Here is a 24,173-nt window from a genome sequence, read left to right on the forward strand (position 1 = left end):
AGAAAGAGAAAAGAGACATATACAAATATAACACAAAACAAAAGGTATGGCATGTATAAGACATAAAGAAAGGCTCAGGGAAAATCAAGAGACAGTCACTAAACTTTCTTTAAGTGTTTCGTTTATAAGTCCAAATTCACCTAAATAACTGTGCTGCTCTTTGTGTTGCTTGCAATCTGTTGATAGAAGTATTTACAGAAATTCTTTGTCATATGTACCTCTCAAAATTACCAGAAGAAAATGGGCCTTTCTGTTAGATCCCTCTACATGGATAATAACACTCCCAGTGGATGGTGTTTTGGCTATTTTCATGTGTAATATTTCAAAGTGGTTAGAAGCACAGGATGTGGAGAAAAAGGGCTGGGTTCAAATCAGTTTACTGAGTAAACTTTGGCCTTTTACTTGAAATCTCTGCCTCAGTTTCCCTACAGAAATAATTGGGGATTGTAATTGCATCTACTCCTTAGAATTGTTATAAGAATTAAATGAATGAATAGGTATAAAGTACTTAAAAGAATGCTCTTATTATGCCATCATTCTAGTCCCTCCTTTAATTATTGAGCCCCTACTATATTTTAAAATAATAATTAGTTGTGTCTTAATAGCAATGTATGATGCTCCAGGAAACTGAAGAAAAATATAGAAATTTCCAAGGTAAATACAAAATAAAACATTTGCATATAATTAGTGTGAATAAAAAACAAGGTCATGAGATGAAATTCTGAATCAATCAACATTTTAGTCCCTTTCACATTGGCATCCAACTTTTTTCAATGAGTGCAGTTAAGGGAATCAGGGTCCTTTTCATTAAAATCTGTACATTCTACCACTGCATTTGTCACTCTTCCTCCTTCACTTTCTATGTCTTTTCTCATTAGCGTAGGTCATTTCTACATCAACAATTGTCTACTTCTAGATACCAGGTTGCTTCCCTAAAAAAGATGCAGGCTCAAATATAGGCACATTTTAGCCAAGGCAATTTTTTTGATATATAGAAAAACATGTCTTTTCTAAGAATACAGATCTAAATATAAAGTGTAGAATTGTGTCTCAGTTTTACTTAGGGATAAGTGTCATTCATTAATCTTGTAATATAAATCTTCCATTGAATATCACTCAGTCATCATTCTATTAGCTTTATAAAACATGATAAATGACAGGGAACACGATGAATTCTGAGAGTGAATGAAGGTACAGACACCACACAGGATGAAATGATTTTGATCTACCCATGGCTAGTAGTTGACATACTGATTTAGAAATTATTCAAACTGGGTGACTACGTTTATTTACTACCAGCATCGCGAGCCATGCCATGTAATTAATCACACCCTGCACTAGCAGTAAGGAAGTCTGCTCCCCACAATACAGTGAACAGTTATTTGCCTCTCTTTCACTTGGCGTCTCTGCAACGCTTTTGTGATTTTGTTTCCAGAAAGACTTCTGTCCCTGCTATTTGGGGAAATGTATCTATAATATCTTGATCCAAGAATTTCATATTCAACAGATGGTATTCTTGGCTATGTATTCACTGTGGTTTCTCTGAGAAGAGCTGAGTGCTTAATATTGCTTGTTCTCTGCCAATCACCTCTTAGCCTACGAGTGAATTTTGATCAAATATGTATTATTCCTTGTGCTTTGGCTCTGACCCTTTTGGAATTCTGACCTCTATCTAGCATGAGTTGCAAAGATACCAGGCTTGTTTTTGTATGGTCCTGTCTTAAAAGAGATGCCCAGGACGATATGTTTCATGCACAGATATATATAAAATAGTCCCATACTTATAGAGACAGAAACATACACATGTTACTACTCCTGCTAGGACTGATTCTTTTCTGAAAGTGGGATTTTCTCTATACTGTTTTCTCTGTGCATATCATATACATATACACCTGTCTTCAAATTTTGTAAACCAAAACAAGATGCTTATTGTGCATGATAATGTATATAGGCTCTTAAAAATACTTGTGGGAGATCATCATCTGAAAAGTCTTTTGAAATGCTGTAGATCAAGGATTAGGCTTTTTGTAGCAATTTTAATTTATTTACTTAAAACCAATAAAAGCAACTCTCCTCTGCTTTCTTTTTACATAGGTCTGGACATCAAAAAGATGAATGGAAGGAGAGAGTGATAGGGACAGCACAGGCTTCACAGAGAGCAGGAGCTAAAATCTCATTCATTTTCTACCTCATCTATCAAGCCTCTATAAAGCTACAAGAGAAAGATTCTATTTTTCCAAACAAAGCAAAACCAAGGGTGAACTGGATTAACTGATTCAGCCTTCAGTTTCCTGATGCTTTCTTAGCTGGCAAAAATCCACTATTTGTGTTTTTCAACTTACTTTTTTATTTTCTGGCCTTCTTTAAAGAGTGTCTTCCTGTTAGGCATTAAATCTGCCATCAAAAGGTTTGACATGGTCATTTGTAGAAAAAAGGCTGCGATATCTTAGTGAAGAGGAAAAGATGAACATGAGAATCAGATAAGGAGGATGTCACAAAATGTTTTTGACTTTATGATCAATTTTAGAAGTTGCCAAGTCAAAATACTTGTTTAACACTTCTAGATATCATTGCTGAATTAGGAAAGTTGACAAAAATGCTGTACACTTGTTTAGATGAAAGCCAATGATTGAATTCAACCACAGTGCTAACTTCTCTATAACAGGGCTCCATAGCCATATATTTAACTGATTTCACATCTCAGGCTATTGATGCAGGGAAATTAAATTCTTGTCCCTGTAAATGGACCTATCATATATTTCTCAACTTTTAAATATTTCCCTGCAATCAATCTATATATTCACTATTGGAAAGCAAATGCAGCCTTCCTTTCCAGTTAGTATTTTATGTGCCCATACTATAGGCAGCTCAGCTTCAGTCTTAATATACTTATGTCAGGAAGTATAGAGGCATTTCTTAATCACCTGAATCAAAACTGTGTATCAAATCTTTACATGGAATTCCTGGATAATATTTAGTCTTTGAATATAACAAGTACAATGAAAAAGAGTAAATGGCAAAAGTGTTGGCCAGAGCACCCTATATGTAATACATGATTATAGATTTTTTATTTCATTTCCACTTTATAATTTTTAAAGAAAAAAATATTCATGATGTTCGGCATTTCCTATTTATCATTTCAGCATCACTGAATAAGGCTGGGAAGGAAAGTGTTACAAACAAAAATACTGCATTAATTCCCTCGGTATTGCATAATAAATTAAAGGTAGTCACACTTTGACACAGCTGACTTCTTTGATGAGGTCAAGGGCTTAGCGATTCTGTCCCTCCTTGCCCCACCACTGAGAAATGAGCATATTGAAGATAAGTTGGAGTGCTCTTAGAGACACTGCAGTCTCACTCCTTAATCCTGCTGGAACATTAACAGCATCACGGGATGCCTCCTTTGAATGTCAAGATTAAGAACGTAATCCTTTAAAATTTGGCTCAGACATACACAGAAGTGAAATTAGGTTTTTCACTTTTTAAAAGGATGGCAGAAAGATACTCTATAGGTAAGTTTCAAGGAAAAGATCTTGAAAACAAAACAATTCAGGAGGTATGTCATAAAGATAAAAAAGACATGATTTTTAAGATTCTTTCTTAAAATTGATTGCGGCAAGTTATTGTTCATATCTCTATTGTGCAAAAGATATCACAAGATTTAGAATAATTTCTAAATACCAATAATATAATCTGATTAGTTTTGAAAACTAAACTAAAATCAAATTCTGATAATGTCAAGATTCAGTTTAACCTTCTTGCTTTTTTAAAATGTCTTTTTCATCAGTATCTACCAACCGTCCAGACAGCCAAACTTTCAGTTCAGTTTAGTTGCATCTAAAAATTTACAAAATATCTGAATTATGTTAAGTATGGATGGACAAATCCTTATTTTACCTTATTTTATTCTCAGCAATTCAGAATAAAACTCATGTTTCATAGCTGGGGAAAATAAACATAATTTAAAGTGTTTTGTATGCATATTTAATATATGGTTCTCCACTTTTACTAATCTCATAGTTGTTGCAATTTTGACTATGTTTGTTAGCACAGGAAATTTGCTATAAAATTGGACAAAGTTTAGCCTAGAAGTAATGTGGAGTCATTTAAGACTTGTATCCGTAGTCCAAGACTTTCAAAGGCAGTTTAATTAGTTTCATGTACCATTCTGTGTCTGTTTTCTCAACTTTCCATAAATTCATTTTCTATTAGAAATAAGAAGAAAGTAAAAAAAAAATGCTGTTCTTAAACAAGTTTGTTTTATATTTAAGAGATTTCTTAAAAAGGTTATCTGATAATTTTGACTTTTTTATTTTTAAATAAGAAGTTGGGGAATGGGAAAAATGAACCTTGGTAACGTTTTTGAGATAAGCTCATGTAATCTCAGCTATCTTGGCCAAAAATCATGCAAGGAAACCTAAAATAATAATGTTGCAATATAGAAAGAGACAGAAATATGAGTCATTGTAGAGGTATAGCATTGGGACTTCTTGTGAAGTTCTAAGCAAAAGAAACCGAAGTGCCACAGTAAGAAAATGTTATACAGTGTTTCTAAATTGATATTTCCACTTATAAAATTTCATATAAAATGATCAAAATATACATATGCATATATGATTATTCATAATTAATTGGGTGGAAAATCTAAGAAATATAAAATGTGGTCAGCTTTTGAATAAATGCTTAATAGTATAGCTGGTTTGATATTTCCTTGATTAGAGTTTAATAATCTTATTCAGAATCTTAAATATAAGAAAGCCTGCTTACTATTTAGAAATAGAATTTGAAAGGAGCTCCTTTCTCTGGAAGTCAAGAGTATGTACAGCTCTTCTAACACCAGAAATCCTTTTAAGGATTTTTCTTCATTATTCCAAAATACTGCAAGTTATGTATGTGTTACAGTTCAGTTTGGTACTATTGCTAAGGCCTAGGGCAAGTTTACTCATTTTATAGCTTTCTGTGGCTCCACCTCTTCAAAGAAAACTTTGCTATAGATGACTTTTGAAAACAGGGATAAATGCAAATAAGAAGAATTTTATTTTCTTCTAAAGAACAGTCTTATTCCAATTATCATTCACTAGTCATTTACTTAATAGTGAGTTCCAGTGGTTTCTAATAAATCAAATGATTAAATATTAAGGGTTTTAATAGTACTTTGTTAATTCACTAATACTTTTTCACACCGATTTTTTTAATCACAGCCAAAAAATAAAATGAATGTTTTGTTTTGTTTTGTTTCATTCTAACTATATTTATTTTGCTCTTAATATGTTAGGTACTGTTCTGGGTACCGAGGATACAGAGGTGAGTAAGACAAAGTCCCTGCCCTCCATACTTCCACCTGTAGATGCTAAGACATATTAAAATTTACAGTAATTAAAGCAGTGGGGTGTTGGTACAAGAATAGATATAGCAGTGATACAGATTAGAAAAAACCCTGGCTTGTTACAAGTGAGTATACATTAAAGATAATACTACGGAATGGCTTTGGGACTAGTCTGTATAATTTAGAGAGCCTATTTCAAGATTCTCTAGCCCACGCACACGAATCACTTTTGAGGATTCTTTTTTGTTTTAATTAATTAATTAATTAATTTATTTATTTTTGGCTGTGTTGGGTCTTCATTGCTGCTCACGGGCTTTCTCTAGTTGTGGCGAGCAGGGCTACTCTTTGTTGTGGTGTGCAGGCTTCTCATTGCAGTGGCTTCTCTTTGTTGCAGAGCATGGCCTCTAGGAGCATGGGCTTCAGTAGTTGTGGTACGCGGGCTCAGTAGTTGTGGCTTGTGGGCTCTAGAGCACAGGCTCAGTAGTTGTGGAGCATGGGCTTAGTTGCTCCGCAGCATGTGGAATCTTCCTGGCCCAGGGATTGAACCTGTGTCCCCTGTATTGGCAGGTGGATTCTTATGAATGTTGTTATTTTGTAAGTAATCCAGAAACTTTGACATTTTTATCATATTCATTGCACATACTATTATTTTTAAAAAATTAATTTGATCAATCAAGTGTGAGGCAAAGAACAGGTATCCTAGTTAAACACATCTTTCAATACAAGGTTAATAACATCTATAGATTTGTAGGAAAAATCAGGTGACATTTTACAACTCAAACATTTTATTAGCGTTTTTAAAATAGTAGAGGAGCCTTTATCCAGTGATGTTTAAATGTTTCTAATTATAGGATTTATGGAGGGCACTCTGAATGATTTAGCAGCTAAATTAAAACATATGTTCTAGGACCCTGCTTTTATGCTATCTAAAGCAAGGGCTTAGGTGGTAACAGACCAGGGGGAAAAATTATGTGAAGCCTAAGAAAGTACATGGCACTTCTTACTGAGTGTTTACTCTTGCTACTGATGTTTTCTTTGTATTATGTACTTTCCCCTCATCACTTTATCTTCCTTTTATAATTATTCCTTTTTCTTCCACTGTACACCATACTCTCCTCTATTTCTATGTTCACTGATTTTTTAAAAATTAATTAATTAATTAATGTATTTTTGGCTGCATTGGGTCTTCATTGCTGCGCGCGGGCTTTCTCTAGTTGCAGACAGTGGGGGTTACTCTTTGTTGCAGTGTGCAGACTTCTCATTGCGGTGGCTTCTCTTGTTGTGGAGCACGGGCTCTAGGTGCGCAGGCTTCAGTAGTTATGGTGTGTGGGTTCAGTAGTTGTGGCGCACGGGCTTAGTTGCTCCGCAGCATGTGGGATCTTCCCGGACCAGGGCTCGAACCCGTGTCCCCTGCATTCGCAGGAGGATTCTTATAGGTTCACTCATTTTTAACTGCAGTAGAATATTACATTGTATGAATCCACCCAAATGTGTCAATATAGAAGTCTGATAATGGACATTTGTGTTCTTTCCAAAGCTGCAGTTCACATTCCTGGGCACATCTCAATGTGCTCCTGTACAAGGGCTTTTCCAAGGTCTATCTAGGAGAAGAATTAATGTGTCATAAGGTGTGGAAATCTTGAACTTTACTAGCTATTGTCAAATTTCTCCCTAAAGTGATTCTACAAAATTTTACTCCAAACTGTTGTTTGTCAAACAGATAGTATATGAGAATTTCTATTTCTCCACACCCTCACCATGCTCTTGTTAGCCTTCTTTGGAATCTGATAGTTGTGAAATAGTATTTAGGCATAGTTTCAATCAACCTTTACTTGATTACGACTGAGTATCTTTTCTTGTTTACTGGACTTTTGGATCTCTTCTCACATCAACTGCTATTTTGCCTATTTTTAAAATTTGGTTTATATATCCCAGTATTGTAAATATCTTTTCACACTCCGTGGTATTCTTTTTTCACTTTAGTTTATCATGTCTTCTGTTGTACTGAACTTTCAAATATTAATGAAGTCAAGTTTATTAAATGCCTTCTTTGGAGTTTGTACTTTTAGTGTCTTGCTTGAAAAAGAATTGTCTTCACTCAGGAGTCATAACATTTTCATATGCGATCTATAAGTTTTACATTTCTATTCTTACATTTTAGGTCTTTAATCTACCACAGAATTTATTTTGTGCATTCTATGAGGTAGAGTTCTATCCATCCCAAACCCCCAAGTATCTCAGGATCACTTGTTGATTAGAGTCAATAGACCATTGTTTTCCCCTGATTTCTAATAGAGCTTTTGTAAAGTAATTACTCATATATATGTGGACCTATTTTATAGTTTCTATTTCTGTTCCATTTGTTTGTTTTGTCTAACACTGTGCTAATACCATACTCTTAACTACTCAGGCTTTAAAATAAGTTTTCATGTCAGGTACAGAAAATTCCTATCACCAATTTTGTTCTTAGAATTTATCTTGCCAACTTTTTGACCTTTTAATCCCAAATAAATTTGGAGATGAACTTGTAAAATTATCTGAAAAATACATTTAGGTCTAAATGCCTTAAAATAATAAAAAAAAAATCTTTGAGGAGAATTGGCTTGGGCCTGGCAGATGTTCAAAGCTGACTCCATTGTGGGATCTTTCATAAGTTCCACAAAAGCTCCCTTGCTGAGTCTTGTCCTTCTACAACTACAATGAAATGGGTGGCACACCATTTTCTTCCAGCTTCTATATCCGGCCTTGGCTCCCTAGTTTTCCAGGGTGATGTAGACTCTTACTGTTAAATTCCACATTTGACTCTTATTAGACAGAGGTAAAACTAGTTATAAGCCAACTCTCTTCTCTTCATGGCTCACTTCTAATTCTTGGAAAACATCTACGTTCTTAACCTGCTGACTTCTGGGATACAGGCTGATCCTAAATCAGCTGCCTCATTTTAATTCTTTCATCAAAGTAGCTTGTCCCCTCTCCTCTCTCGTTCTCTAGATTTCTATCTGGGCTTTAGTCAGTGGGCCACATTCCTTCTACATATCAGGGTCATATATCAAATTCTCCAAGTAGGGTCATTGAAGGCTTTCTTTTTAGGCATCTTGGCATGTAGAATGTGCTCTCCTTATCAGTTCCACTCTAGAGGGTGAGTGTGAAGCACATATATTATCAGATCTAACCAAAACAATCTCTTAAATGGTCTCTACCTACCCACAATTCCCTTTCAATTCTTTTTCATAAACATGTCATGATGAGGGATATTAAGAGACAGGATGTAAATTACTTTGAAAGTTTCCTTTGAAAATTTGTAATTTATTTGTCTGCCATTCTCTTTGGTATCTGATATCTGTTGTCTCTGCAACTCATTGTAAACTTCCAACTTAACATCATTTTGCAAAAGCTTTGCATATGTTTCATTAGATTTTTACATATATATCATATAATCACATTAATGTGTATGTAGATATAGATAGCATTTCCAGTCATTACAACTTCTTCTCTTCCGTTTTTGTCTTTTGCACGAAAGACCTCTAGTAAGATGTATTGAAGCAGTGATAATGAGCATTTTTGCCTAGTTTCAAATTTTAAAGGTATTCTTCCAATGTTTCATCGCTAAATATAACATTTCATGAGGATGGAGAAAATTCCCTTTTATTCCAAGTTTGCTAAGCTATTGTTTGAAATGAATGAGAGTTGTTTCATCTGTTGGTAAGACCATTATTTTTTTCCTTCTTTAATCTTTTAATGTGGTGAATTACATTAATAGATAATCTGTGTAATAATGTTCCATATCCGATCTCCCTTTCTGTTTGAGATCTTCATAAAGTTAACATCTATAATAATATTAACTCTGTTGAAATGCTGAAAAAGTGCAATTTTGGCTTTCTTCTTTGGCATATGAATAATTTGAGAAAATAAGAATAAAATGTAGCTTACTCAATATTTGTTTGTTTGAATAAAGTGTAGAGGACTTTATAAGTATAAAGATTTAAAAGCAATTTAGATGGGCAAACATCAACACCAGCAGTATAGTTTAATACCATTGTTTTAAATTAAAGTCTTATTTATGTTTTAAGAAAGTAGAAAGAGGGCTTCCCTGGTGGCGCAGCAGTTCGGGATCTGCCTGCCAATGCAGGAGACACGGGTTCGAGCCCTGGTGCGGGAAGATCCCACATGCCACGGAGCAACTAGGCCTGTGTGCCACAACTACTGAAGCCCTCACACCTAGAGCCTGTGCTCCACAACGGGAAGGGCTACCACAATGAGAAGCCCGTGCACCGCAACAAGGTAGCCCCCGCTCACCACAACTAGGGAGGGCCCTTGTGCAGCTATGAGGACCCAACACAGCCAAAAATAAAATAAATAAATTTAAAAAAAGAAAGAAAGAAATTTCTATCTTTAAGATTTTCCTTTGGAACATTTCTGCATGAAAGAAATGCATTTTTAAATGTTTTTCTTTTTAATAGTAACAGGCTTCAAAAGAGAGTTAAATAAAGGATGAATTAAAATGATACTTTCTGGGGCTTCCCTGGTGGTGCAGTGGTTGATAATCTGCCTGCCAATGCAGGGGACACGGGTTCGAGCTCTGGTCTGGGAAGATCCCACATGACGCGGAGCAACTGGGCCCGTGAGCCACAATTACTGAGCCTGCGCTCCGCAACAAGAGAGGCTGCGATAGTGAGAGGCCCGCGCACTGCAATAAAGAGTGGCCCCCGCTTGCCACAAGTAGAGAAAGCCCTTGCACAGAAAAGAAGACCCAACACAGCCATAAATAAATAAAAATAAAATAAATTTTTTTAAAAAATGATACTTTCTGATAAAGGACATTACCACAAAAGGTGAACCTGTTGTATCTGGATGTAGGTTTAATTGACATAACTTAGTACACACTAAGAGAGTTGGTAACATAAACTTGATGATGAAGAGCTGGTCCTTCAGACATATTGTGTCATAACAGACAAAATTCATTCCACTCTATTCTAAGAGCTTTAAAGACAGCATGCTTTCAGACTTCAGACTATACAGGGGCAAGCAAATTAACTGCCTCACTAGAATAAAATATATGTGCCAAATAGTATTTGCATGCTACTTAACCCTAAGAAGATTATAGAGATATAAATATTCCTAGGAGATCAAAATGCACATTGGAATAGGCATACTGGCTTTACGCCTACACGAACTATGCCACGCCTTGCTGGAATATTGTGTACACCTTTGAATTTAAAACTGTTTGAACTTTGCTTCTGGGATATATGGAGGTAAAAGGAAGAAAATTTTAATAGATAAAGTGAAATCGTGAAGCTGATTCAAAGAATAATTGAAGGAAGGAGAGAAGGAAAGAGGAATGAAGGAAATTTTGGATTTAAAAAGCTCTTGAAAAATCACATTTCTCATCAGATTTAATGTAGTTACAGACATCACCTCCCATGAGACACAGTAGGGCCCATACCCAGATAGTCAGACACTGACCTTTGCTCTCTGTTGTGACATAGCTAGTGTTACCTAAAGAGGAAGAGAGTTGGCCACCTGCCTTGAGGTTCTCAAGCCATAATCCAGACCTCTGGTTCTCAACCCTGGTGCAGAGTTAACTGCCTGTGATTCTTTAAAAAATCACATATCTCAGACATAAAGAATCAGAATCTTCATTTAGGTTACAGATCTTTTTCTTGTGAGGGAAGATACCTTAGAGGTAGAAACTTAGACTCTGGAGACTGAGACATATGTGCTGGAGGTCCAAGCTGACCAGCTAGCTGAACCAGCTCTGTGATCTGTTATTTTCCCTTTTGATTTAATCTCTGGCTCTTTCAATCCTGAGTATGTTGCTAATCTATAAACAGTACTCTATCATCACTATGATTAGTATCATACCATGTAAAAGGAGCACTTCCAGGCAAATGCAAAGTCGTATGCATGATTATAGAACAGAGCTGAATAAATGAAAATAAGACAACAGGAACAACAACAACAACAAAGTTGATGGTAACATTGTTAAAACATACTGCACACAGCAAATATGATACTGTCACTTTTATCCACATCCGTCTCTGTAAGAAAGGGTGAGGTCTAGACAGTCATGTAATTTCTTTTATGCAGGCTCCCTTTCAAAGGCTTTTTCAGTAAAGCTTTAATAAGTACTCTGAAGATGAGAAGGACATGGTTGATTATATGCTAGTGTAGGAGGAGAAGAAGAAAGGCCACTAACATTTCCTCCTAATTCCTATTAATTTTCCTGGTACAAATGATGAGCAATGTATCAGGGGGAATGAATCTCATATGCACAGTGGCGTGGCAAGGCCGCTCAAATAGATGAAAGTTTCAACCAAACCAAGAACCTTTTGCCTAGTGTAGAAAGAACTAAGAGTTATATGTTGTTCTTTTCAGTCGCACCCAGAAATAGTTTGTATTCATTATTAACAGCATCTTTGAAAATAATGATATAAATATATGGGAGTGCTGTATCTTTATTCATTCAACTGAACACCTACTGTCCTAGGCCCACATGTAAACAGTAATGAGCCAAATGGGCAAGTTACTTGCGCTTATATTTTGCAATCTAGGTGTGTGTGTGTGTGTGTGTGTGTGTGTGTGTGTGTGTGTGTGTTGGGGAGGAATGGTGGGAGAGGCAGAATAAATACATAGCAAGGAGATAAATGGAATGATTTCAGTTAAGAGGGGTGTTATGGTTGACTGCGACTGGGGCTTTGGGATTGGAGATTGTGCCTATCTAATTTAGAACAGATACGGTGGTGACATTTGGGCTAGGATCTGAAAGACAAAACAGCTGTCTGCATCTTGGGGAAAAAGAATGTGTGCAGTAGGAAGAGCAAGTGCAAAGGCCCTGGACTATTGGTGTGTTTGAGGAATAGATAGAAAGGCAGTTTGGTTAGAAGGTGAGCCCAGAAGAGGATGACAGGAGATGAGGTTAGGATTACTCAGGGTTCAGGTACTGGAATATTTATAAGGCATGGCAAGGAATTTAAATTTCATTCTTAGAGAGATGGACTGGAGGATTTTAAACAAGGAATTGAATACCTATGTTGAAAGGGATTATGATTTACCTACCTAAAAAAGATATTTTGTTCTATAAAATTATATACGAACACAGTGAGACAATCCTTCCGTATAATCATTATATATCGTCAAGATGTATTGAGTCTTCATATGAAGTAGGGCAGAGGTTAGAGAAACTACTATTGTATTACACATAGCAGATGTGCTTCTTTTCAGATTTATCCTGTTTGGTGGCCTTATATAGAAACAGCCATAACCTTGATCTAAAATCTTTCATTTGGCCATTGAGTTTCTTATGACACTCAATGAGTTATTGTCTCTTCATTTGCTCTGTTCTCCTTGAAATGCAGAGGTTCATGTTAGACTGAGTAAACTGGGTGAAGCAATTGGGCTAATAGTTTATCAGATAAACCCTTCAGTTCTTTTTAGTGATTGATACATTATAAATTCTACTTGAACCAAGATATGAATATAATTTAGAAGGTACTAGATATTTAGTGGGTTGACTAAGTTACAGCCCATTTCGTTTGTCTATGTAGGCTATAAATCAATGCCCAAGGAATGGTGCTAAAGTTCAGCTAAGATCTTTCACTTCTCTACTCACAGAATTGCAAAGTCTGTAGGGCTACGGAATGAAGTCCCATCTCCTAAGCATAGCACTCAAGTCCTCCACCCTGACACATTATGCCTTTCTACACCTGTCTTCATTTACAAATATTTATTTCATCTGCTTTGACAATTCATCTTATACTCTTTTCATCCACCCTAATATTTACATACCCTTCAGGATCCATGCCAAATGTCAATTTTTCCATTAAGTTTTTCCTGATTCCCCCAAGCAGATTTAATTGATACATGCATTTTATTCTCATAACACTCCGAACATTCCAAGTAAAGAATTTATTACATGGTCTTGTAATTATCTGTTTTTATTTCCATATTCCACAATAAAGAATGATTTCCTCCTGGACAAGCATTATATTTTATTCACATTTTTTTCTGAATTTATCAGTAGTTTATACCAGGGTATAGCTCATTTCAGGACCTCGGTGAACTGAATGGATGAGTGAATGAACAGATGACTGCATGCAGCTATCATTCTCACCTTATATTTGATTCATTCCCATAATGTGCTCTGTGTAAGGAGACTGAGATAAAATGACTCTCGGAAATGGCTTCAGATTTCTGGACTTCGTGTCTCCACTCATGCTGTTCCCTGTTCTTACTGTTGCCTCTTTCCACTAACAACGCTACCTGTGAAATCTTCCAAAACCCATGTAAAATGGTCACTCCTCCACAAAGCCTTTCCTTGCTCTTAGTCAAATAGCCATCCCTCCCTCCTCTGTATTCCTTCACACATTGTCAGTGCTTCCCTTTTTCTCATTTCTTCCTAATTGTGTCTGTTTATATTAAATCATAATTATCGGTGCACAAGCCTTTATCTGCGTATGCAATTACAAGCCATTTAAATGAGATCATATATGGTTTTCTTTGTACCACTCTCTTACAGCTGTGCAGAGGAGCACACATTTTAGGGCGAGCACTGCAATGCTCAATAGAATAACTGATATAGTTATAAACGTTATCCTGTTTGCACTTTTTCAAAATAGATCTCACATATTATTTCTGCCAAAGATGACCAGACCTGGTAAAACACTTCATTGAATTGGGTATTTTTATTTGTCCAAACGATTTCTTTAGAGCTTTATACCAGTTTTGTTTTTATCTAGAAATGTGCTAATGTGCATCTATGGTGTGTTTTGGACTGCTCCAATACTGTCTTCCAAAGAAAATTAGCTTGTTACATTTCCAAACTTAGAAAAACAAAGACAGTAAAAATGAGTCAGCTCTGACACCAGTTTAGTACTAAAAGTAGTTATTTATATGAGCTAATCTAAAAGTAATAACAACTAAAGAAAGTGTTCTCACTCTCTTCAGAATACCCAGGAATGCAGATATCCTATTATTGGTATATACTATTAATTACAGAATCTATTTAACACTACAGGAAAAGTTCTTTCTAAATGCTATATTCCTGTGTATTTCTAAAAGAGCAAAGGGAAAATGGAATAGCTTACTAACTATTACACAGCTAAGTGAAAAGTGAAGGGCTTATGCCAGGGAGGATGATGGGATATGTCCTCATGAAATCAGAGCACCGACTCTGCAGATGAACTAAGGTGGGTGGGATAAATGCAATGAATTGAGCTCTCTCTGCAGACTTATCCCATTATTTCATCACTAATGAATTGATTTGTCAAACATCAAAAGCAAAGAGTATAGAACTAAAATTTACCTACATTTGCTAAAACCTTCAACTCTTTTCTGTAATTCCAAAGTATGATTCTGTTAGATTGATCTAGTCAAAGATGTATTTAACAGTACTTGGTTTATAAAAGGTTACCTTCCAAAAAACGCATTTGCTACCAATTTTATTTTCTTGATGAATAACTGATTTTCTTTCATATGGATAAAAAAATAAATAGTCTTGTTTGTAAATAAATAGACACACATGTACATGAAAGCATATTAAGATGAATTTAAAATATAGCTTCAGAAAGATGATGTGTTTTTGGCGTTTGGGAAAATAACAGCCTCACAGTGAATTAATACTATGCATTTTCTGTATATATATTTCCTCTCTCAGACTTAAAAAAATCTACTAAAGACTATTCTACCTGTGAGTGAGCTTTGAATTACCTTTGCTTCTGTCAAAGCCCATTTATCAACCTGACAGCATGAATCTCTAAAAGCAAATAAGGGCAGGAAGGGGCCCTGCACTCTTGGCTTGGCAGAATTAAGCTTCTTTTCCACAAAGGAAAGGCATCCTAGAGACAGCTATAATATTTTACACAAACTCAGCGAAATACTACATAGTGGTTTTTTTTGGAGGACCTATATAAATTGTGTCTGATATAAGTCTAAATGTCCCTACCTTGCAACAGTGTATTAACAAATACATATATTTACTCATCTCCATAAATCTAATATACTTAACTTTAAAATGTAGGGGTTCAGAAGAAAAAAATATAATACAACCTCCTCTGTAAAAGTAACTTCTGATTATGTATTCTTTTGATATTTTTGCATATGTTCTTATAGTTTTTGTATAGAAACCTAAAGACAAAATGATCTGATATTCCTTGAGAAATATTTTCTATAGGCTACACTGATTTTAAAAATCTGATTAGGTCTACATAAGCCTAAGTTTAATACAGTGGTCATTCGATTAATACAACAAAATGGTTTGCTTGAACAAATACCTATATGTAAACATTCAACATCTGGGCACAGAGGTCTGTGTTTTATTAACCAATGTCCTTGAGAACATATCTATGTAACTTGAGCAACTCCCTTTTCACTAATGGAGTGGAACATCATCGTAGAGAGAATTCTATTAAACAAAAAGTCATTCTTATTGGATCTTGCTGGATCAATGATGCTAAAAACATTACCCCAGTTTGAAAAGTATTCATTGTCAGATGTCCATCTAAATATTTATGGCCATTTTGTTTAAATGAAACACGTTAAAAATTATACCATTGAATGATGGACATATGGAGCATATGTGTTGGTAAATTGATAAATCATACTCCAGGTGAAGTGAACTCTTTAGAACACCCAGAGTAGAAGTTGATGGTAGGCAAAAAAACATTCATTCTCACACATACATGCATATTTCATGCTTTTCCAAGAAGTCACTTTGTATCAATTCTGCCTTCAATTGAAAGGAAAATTCATTTTAGGCTTGGGCTACTTTTACTTTTTTATTTTTTATTTTTTAATTTTATTGGAGTATAGTTGATTTACAATGTTGTGTTAGTTTTAGGTGTACAGCAAAGTGATTCAGCTATACATATAAATATATTATATATTTATATATAAATATATAAATATATAATAATGAATATAAATATATTCATTCTTTTTCAGATTCTTTTCTCATATAGGTTATCACAGAATACTGAGTAGAGTTCCCTGTGCTAGACAGTAGGTCTTTGTTGGTTATCTATCAGTGTGTGTATGTTCATCCTAAGCTCCTGATTTCTCTCTCCCTGCCATGTTTCCCTTTTGGTAACCATAAGTTTGTTTTCGATATCTGTAAGTCTGTTTCTGTTTTATAAATAAGTTCATTTGTAACATTTTTTAAATTAGATACCTTTACCTTTTTAAATTGAAGTCTGACTAGATAAGTCTATTTTCAGATTGAAAACCAGATCATTTGCATTATGTATCTCAATAATACAATTAAAGTATTTGAGCTGTGAAAGATTATTGCATAATATTTCAGCTTTTAAGAAGGCAAAACCTAAAAATAAAATAAAATAAAATAAAATGTTAGTGTCCAACGTTCAAAAAAAAAAGGCAAAACTTCAAAAATTCAGCTTACAGTTGATTGGTTGAGAGAATCGCCAACTGAAAATGAACTAAAACTGAGAAAACGTGAGATTAATTTATATTCTTACAAAACACACAAAATGGGTGAAGGGGGTCAAAAGGTACAAACCTCCAGTTATAAAATAAGTCATAGGGATATAATGTACAGCTTGGTGACTATAGTTGATAATACTGTATTGCATATTTGAAAGTTTGTGAAAACAGTAGCTCTTAAACGTTCTCATCACAGGAAAAAACTTTTTGTAATTATGTATGATGACAGATGTTAAGTAGACTAATTGTAGTGATCATTTCACAATATATACGAACATCAAATCATTATGTTGTACACCTGAAGTTAATATAACATTATATGTCAATTTTAACACATACATACACATACACACACAAAGAAGTAAAACAATAAAAGAAAGACAAATACCCCCCAATATAGCTAATGCAATCTTATAAACAGATATAAAAATTAGCAAATATAAGCATGAAAAAAGTATTAGAAAAAATGATGCCACATGGACAGGTGACCTAATACGAAAATTTTCCTCACCTTTTTTTATAGAAAGGTTTCAGTTTTTGAGGAAATTTTGGTATAATTACATATAACTTGTATTATCATTTGTTCTGCAAAGTTTACACCAAAACTAAAGGTTATTCTAAAGCACTTCAAGTCATTAAAGTATCATTTTGAAGGAAATGTATTGCAATCTCAGTTTTGCTTTCCTTAAGTATTATTTTTAATAATATGTAAGGTGATGCTCATTTCTTCTCCCTGGGATTTCTCTGATAATTTTTTTGGTTACAAAATTCTTCAAGTGATTGCTGAGAATGCCCTAAATTCCATTAAAAGGAAGGGTATTTTCATAAGGAAACTTGAGGCATGAGGTACCATGGAGACTTACTTATTTCTGCAAAGTGAATGAATTGGATGAGGTTTTTTTTTTTTTTTTTAAATAAATTTATTTATTTATTTTTGGCTGTGTTGGGTCTTCCTTTCTGTGCGAGGGCTTTCTCTAGTTGCGGCAAGCGGGGGCCACTCTTCATCGCGGTGCGCGGGCCTCTCACTGTCGCGGCCTCTCTTGTTGCGGAGCACAGGCTCCAGACGCACAGGCTCAGTAGTTGTGGCTCATGGGCTTAGCTGCTCCTCGGCATGTGGGATCTTCCCAGACCAGGGCTCGAACCCGTGTCCCCTGCATTGGCAGGCAGACTCTCAAACACTGTGCCACCAGGGAAACCCCTGGATGAGGTTTTTAATGGCCAGATTGAACAGAATAAACCAAGTCCTCCATGGCTTAATGTTTCTGAAAGTCTAAAGGCCTCTTCTGCAACAGTTGGCAGAGGGCTGCATTATGGTTGAAGTAAACTCCCTTTTTAAAAACTCTTATTTATCCCTAAAAATAAAGACACAGAGGAGGAAATCATAGAGTATTTTAAAAAGCATTTATATTGTCTATCAGTTTAGCATTTATCTCAGACATAACAGCTATTTCAATATGTAAATACACACGCATATTAAGAAGTTATGTGTACTTAACAAAGAGGTCATCTTTTCTGTTACCCCAACATTTCTAGGACAAAGTCAAGGGAAGTATCTGGAACCATATTTTAAAACAAACGTTATTCTCTGAATTATAGGTCTTCTGTCTGTTCTGGAAATAGTTGCGTGGCCAGTGTAATTATGGCTTATGTGAGTCACAGAAGCTGCTCTAGGCACTGTTCATCTTATTTATACTCTAGCCCTGGGACAAATACTCAGAAGTTAAGGATACAGTGACAAAGACCGATGTCAGGTGAAGTTCAATGGCCACAGCCTCCTTTCTTATAACTCGAACTAAGCTTAAGGATCCCAGCAGACAGGTTAGGGAGACCTCCTACCTCCCTGGAAGTCTTCAGTAGTTATGAGGGGACATACAAGGCAGATCACAGCTTCGTTTGAGGTCTGACCTTGCTGGGCTATTATAGAGAATTGAATCCTACTGAAAAATTTGGCCATAGCAATTTTCTCTACAGCAGAATAATGTACTTCACAAGAGAAGTGTCAGATTATTGAATTCTTTGTGCTGAAATGCTCTTTGTACCAGGGTGTATGTATTGGACCCTACAAGCCAAATACAGTTCCTATACATTCTGTCCAGCTTCAGCTTACAAGTCATCTTGCTGTGTGGGAATTTTTATACAGCAACAATGTGTTAGTCGAATGCCACTGAATGTTTTTTCTATTTTCTCTTGAGTTAATAGAATCAAAGGAAAGAAAGAAGACAAAAATTATGAGAATTGTAGTTTCAAAAGTAGAAAAAATATTAAAGTCCCATTTTCCCACAAGACAAAAGTAGCAATACATTTAGAAAATCTTGTCTCCATATTCAGTCTCTCTAAAAGTAATTGTGTGTGGACTGTATCAAACTGTAAGCCCATGGGTAGAAGAAACTATGTATTTAAAAACAGTTATGAAGAATTAGATCCTTAAGAAGTAGACAGCAAATATTGAAAAAGCATCTTTTGATATAAGAGAGACTGTGAGGCTTAAAATATTCTTTATTCAAGACTGGGGGAGAATTTTTGCTGTTCTCATTATTTCATTGTATGTATAATTTATTTTTAACAATTTAATATCTCTTGCTGTGGACAATCTTCTACTATATCTTAAAATGAACTTTTCAAGATTCCCTACAGATCTTTAAAAGAAGAAGCTTGTTTGATTCATTGAAATTTTTTAAAAAGGTGTTGTAAGCTCATTAAAAGAAATGAATTAAGTTGGTGACATAATGGAAGCTTAGCAAACATTATGTTACTCCTCACTCATTTCATATATACTTATATTTCTTTCTGGTGCCTTGATAATGTTTCATTTTGTGATCTGGTCAATTTTCGCTCTCACTCCCTTTATCCTTCCAGCTAATATTTACTGGAAGTACTTACTATACTAAGTACTATAATACATGCAACAGTCCAGGGCAATGCAGCTAATACTATCCTCATTTTTTGGAGAAAGAAATTGAGTCTCAATAATTTAAAGTCTTGCCTCACAAGGCAAGTAAACAGCAGAGCTCAGAGTCCAATCCTGGCCTTTCTAATCTTAATCAGGCATATTACAGCTCATAGATGAAACTTCTCTGAATTAGACTTTGAGAGTCATATCCGTTAGGAATTGAAATAGTTCTTAGGGATTACTGGAAGAGTGGTTCCCAAACCTTGTTGTGCAATCAAAATCACTATGGAGTAAAGAACACAGATTCTTGGGCACTGGTCCTAAATTCAGATTATTCTGGACTGGGTTGGAGCTAAGGTATTTGTATTTTGAACATGCTTCACAGCTGAATGGATGTGCAGTGGATTTGGAAAGCATGGAACTCTTCCAGATCCATTATTTTAGAAATGAGACAGCTGAGACTTGTGTTTGTGATGATGAGAGGAATAAAGCCCAGACTTCTCCTCCTCTCACCAGTCCTTTTTCTACTCTATCATGATCAGCAACTAGTCCTTGTGTATGACTGTACCCGGGGACTGCATAATTATTATTTTATTTCTCTTTACTTTCTCTGCAGCTGAGCAGGACCCAATGGGGCCTTCCCAAGTCAGACTCCTCCCATATATCCTCTCCTGTAGCTCCTCTCTGAAGTACCCAGATAACAGTATCTTATGCATATTTCCTGCGTTTTTCAGATGCTAAAACAACCACCAAATGGAAGACTTTAACTACTCGATGACAGTGATCAGTTAGCCCGCAGACCTACTGACGCCTGAGGATTGATAATGTCAACTGCCCTGTTACCTCACCATCAACCAGAGAATTGTGCCTGAGCTGATCACATACCCTCGGACACCCTTCCCTCACCGGGTCTTTAAAAATGCTTTGCTGAAACCCGTGCGGGAGTTCAGGGTTTTTTTGAGCAGAAGCCGCCTGTTCTCCTTGCATGGCCCTGTAATAAACCTTTCTCTATTCCAAGCTCTGACGTTTTGGTATTGTTTGGCCTCACTGTGCGTCAGGCACACGAATTTGCGTCGGTAATATCTCTAGTCATTTTTTCTTTAGAAAACTGTGAATGAAATGAATGCATTTATTGAGAGAGACTTGCTTAAAAATGTTCATGAAATACTGTGCCTTGTCTACTATTATTTTGGTTAAAGGAAACAGAGGGAACAATTGAACCTTTATGAAAAAATATTTAATACCCCAGATGGTACCCTCCATATGGGAAAGCATATTTTGGTTGTTAAGTATTGTGTCGGTGGCCTGACCAAAGCATATTAAACCCCATTTAAAATCAAAGTTCATGTCAAAGTACCTTGAAAGAGCAATCCCATAGTGAAATTCCAGAGGGGGAAGTGCACAGAACAGATTAATAAAGCCCATTAGAAGGTGTTTGTTTGAGACACTGTTACACTTTGAGAATGTGGCTTTGGTGAGTGAGAAAGGCTAATGATGACACCTGAACTAATTTCCCACTTGAATTCTCACTTTATTTTTAATCTTATATTAAATATGAAGAGAAAAATTAAAGGAATATAAATTTTCTGAAAGCTTCTTAGTGTTTGGGCAGACTGTGTGTCTTTTTTTTAACGGCGGTGGTTTATGAGTACATTTATTCTTATGTAATAGACCATTAGTATTACGTTAGAAAACTCATCACATTAAAACAATATTCAAGCTGAACTAGCTCTAAGCCCTTCCTTTAACATGGGGGGAAGGAAGCATTCCCTTCTAATTCAGGGATCCCGAACTCCCTGGCCGAGGACCAGCACCAATCATCAGCCTGTTAAGAAGCGGGCTTCACAGTAGGAGGTGAGCAACAGGTGAGTGAGCAAAGCTTCATCTGTTGCTCCCCGTCGCCCGCATTACCACTTGAACCATCCCCCCCCAAACCCCCGTGGAAAAACTGTCTTCCAGGAAACCGGTCCCGGGTGCTAAAAAGGTTGGGGACTGCTGTTCTAATTCTTTGCAGGTATTATCTCCTGAATTACAGAGTGAACCTTCAGAAAAAATAGCCTCGTCTTGCACTGCATTGTAGTGTCCCAGAAACTCAAGTGAAGCCTTTCTTGAATTAGATGTGAATATTTGTTGAATGAAGGATGTGGCTGACGTGGAACTGGATGGTGATCATTGGTCAGCATGATGTTTCTGAGGATACAAGGAACACTCACATACAAGATACTAGCTTTCAAGAACACTGAAGGGAAAATGTGGCAGTGCTACCTAGGTCTAGAACTTAATCACCCTATAGCATGTATCTTCCAGTTTCACCTCTATTATCAACGGAACTCCGTTGCTATCCCTGAAATCGTATTACACAATTAAAAGTGTCCTGAGGGCTTCCCTGGTGGCGCAGTGGTTGAGAATCTGCTTGCCAATGCAGGGGACATGGGTTCGAGCCCTGGTCTGGGAAGATCCCACATGCCGCGGAGCAACTAGGCCCGTGAGCCACAATTACTGAGCCTGCGCGTCTGGAGCCTGTGCTCCGCAACAAGAGAGGCCACGATAGTGAGAGGCCCGCGCACCGCGATGAAGAGTGGCGCCCCCTCGCCGCAACTGGAGAAAGCCCCTCGCACAGAAACGGAGACCCAACACAGTCATAGATGAATAAATAAATGAATAAATTTAAAAAAAAGAGTGTCCTGATATGAAGTAATTTTTTCCCTGGTTCTAACAGATTCTAGAGTCATAGGCAATTTCTGTTAATATTACAGTGAACTCTAGTGGTTAATAACGACAATCAACTCTACTTTGATAGAATGCTTTTCGATTTTCTTAAGAGTTAAAAAGCTGAAGAAAGGAAAAAACAAAGAAGATAAGGCAAAAAGCATCCAGTCACAATGGCAGGCCCTTAACACTTACTACTCAGTACCCGCTGATTCATTTAATAATCATTTGTCAAATGTCTACTGGACACATGATTCTGTCGCTTAATGCCACGCATTTTTCTAAAGTCCTAACTGACACAGGAACCGCATGTCATATTTCCTCTTCCACTGCTGACTACATGCTTTGTAATGGAGAAGCATTAATTTTACCTTGAATGTGATCTCTTAGCAACAGGTAAGTGAGGGAAAAGAAAGTTGAAAATTGCAACCCTGACTCCAAACTACAAAGTGAAGACAATTTTCTGTAAAGTCCATTTAATTTTAAGTCTTTTTTCTGCCTCTCAGACAGCCTTCCCACTAATCACTGCTATTAAAGCGCTGCTCATTCCACCTCACCAAGAATCGCTCTCCTGGTTGTTAAGATGACTCACAGCCAAGTACACTAGACTGAAGCTGCCACGTGGATCTTATATTTATTGCCAATATGCAGGGGAAAGGAGGAGAACAAGTCAAATGTCTAGTGTCCCTGCAATGCCAGAGGAAAATAATAACATGCCAGGTTTACACAGCGTCCCTCAGAGGTGTGTCTTATTTCCTCACAAAAGCACCATGGGGTGATAAAGTACATTACCATATTATTTGACAACTGGAATTCTAAATTAAAGATTTTTAGCACATTCGAAATCAAAGTAAGTCAACTGGAGAACTGTAATCAAATGTAATTATCTTCATTAATGACAATGTAAGTTGTTCACAATGAAAAAAGCCCTGAAATAATACGTAAACAAAATTCTAATTCTGTAAGTAACGTGTTTCTGACGGAATTGATTGTATCCCCCAAAGATACGATGAACACCTCCCATTACAGAATGTGAACTTATTTGGAAATCGGGTCCTTACAGACATAATTAAGATGTGGTCATACTGGATCCTTAATCCAATATGGCTGGTATCCTTATAAGAACAGGGAAGACAATGTGAAGACAGACACACATGATGAACACCACATGGTTACAGAGGCAGAGACTGGAGCAATGCAGCTGTAAATCAAGTAAGGCCAAGGATTGCTGCCACTACCAGAAGTTAGGAAGAGGCAAGGAGTGATTCTACTTAGAGACTTTGGAGGAACTGTGGCCTTGCTAAGACCTTGATTTTGGACTTTTAGACTCCACAACTGTGAAAGAATAAATTTCTGTTGTTTTAAGTCACCACCACCCCCCCTCCACCCAGAACATGCTCCATACAAGCATACAGCAAAATGAGAATACTACATGCATATGTGTCAATATTTTCAAAGTTGTTATCTCTGGGTGATAGGAAGAAATCTGACTTTTTAAATGCATGTTGTTTCCAAACTTCCTATATTAAATATGTTGTTCTGTTGTATTAAAATAACATATAATAAATAATCACAGAAGGGCTAATCCCTAGCATGGCCAAGTGGACATAAGCAAAATTTTATCTGATTTTCTTCTATTGATAATCTAAATTTCTTTGTACCTAACATTCTAAGTTTTCATTTTGAAAACGGTACTGATACTTACTACATGGCCCATAACATAATGCTAGGTCCCTTAACCTGCTTTTTGATATACAGTATATTGTAATAGACATGGGAAAAAAAAACCCAAATATTCAAATCATCTTG

The 24,173-nt window shown here is 36.1% G+C and overlaps 1 protein-coding gene and 1 long non-coding RNA gene across 8 annotated transcripts in view; one reads left to right on the forward strand and one right to left on the reverse strand.

Annotated features, from left to right (window-relative positions):
* The window catches only part of PCDH7 (protocadherin 7), a 422,241-nt gene that overhangs the window by 54,615 nt on the left and 343,453 nt on the right, over positions 1-24,173 (reverse strand). The gene's annotated exons all lie outside the window — the stretch shown is intronic.
* On the forward strand, positions 11-22,260 carry LOC309662138. 2 transcript variants are annotated; one of them, XR_014264527.1, is made up of 3 exons: positions 11-3,515; positions 5,279-5,307; positions 9,400-22,260. It is a non-coding gene; the product is annotated as an uncharacterized lncRNA (long non-coding RNA). The 2 variants fall into 2 exon arrangements; XR_014264528.1 differs by having other exon boundaries at positions 20,272-22,260.

This window comes from Balaenoptera physalus (genome assembly GCF_965194825.1).
Source record: "Balaenoptera physalus genome assembly, chromosome: 5".
Classification (NCBI taxonomy): Eukaryota; Metazoa; Chordata; class Mammalia; order Artiodactyla; family Balaenopteridae; genus Balaenoptera; species Balaenoptera physalus.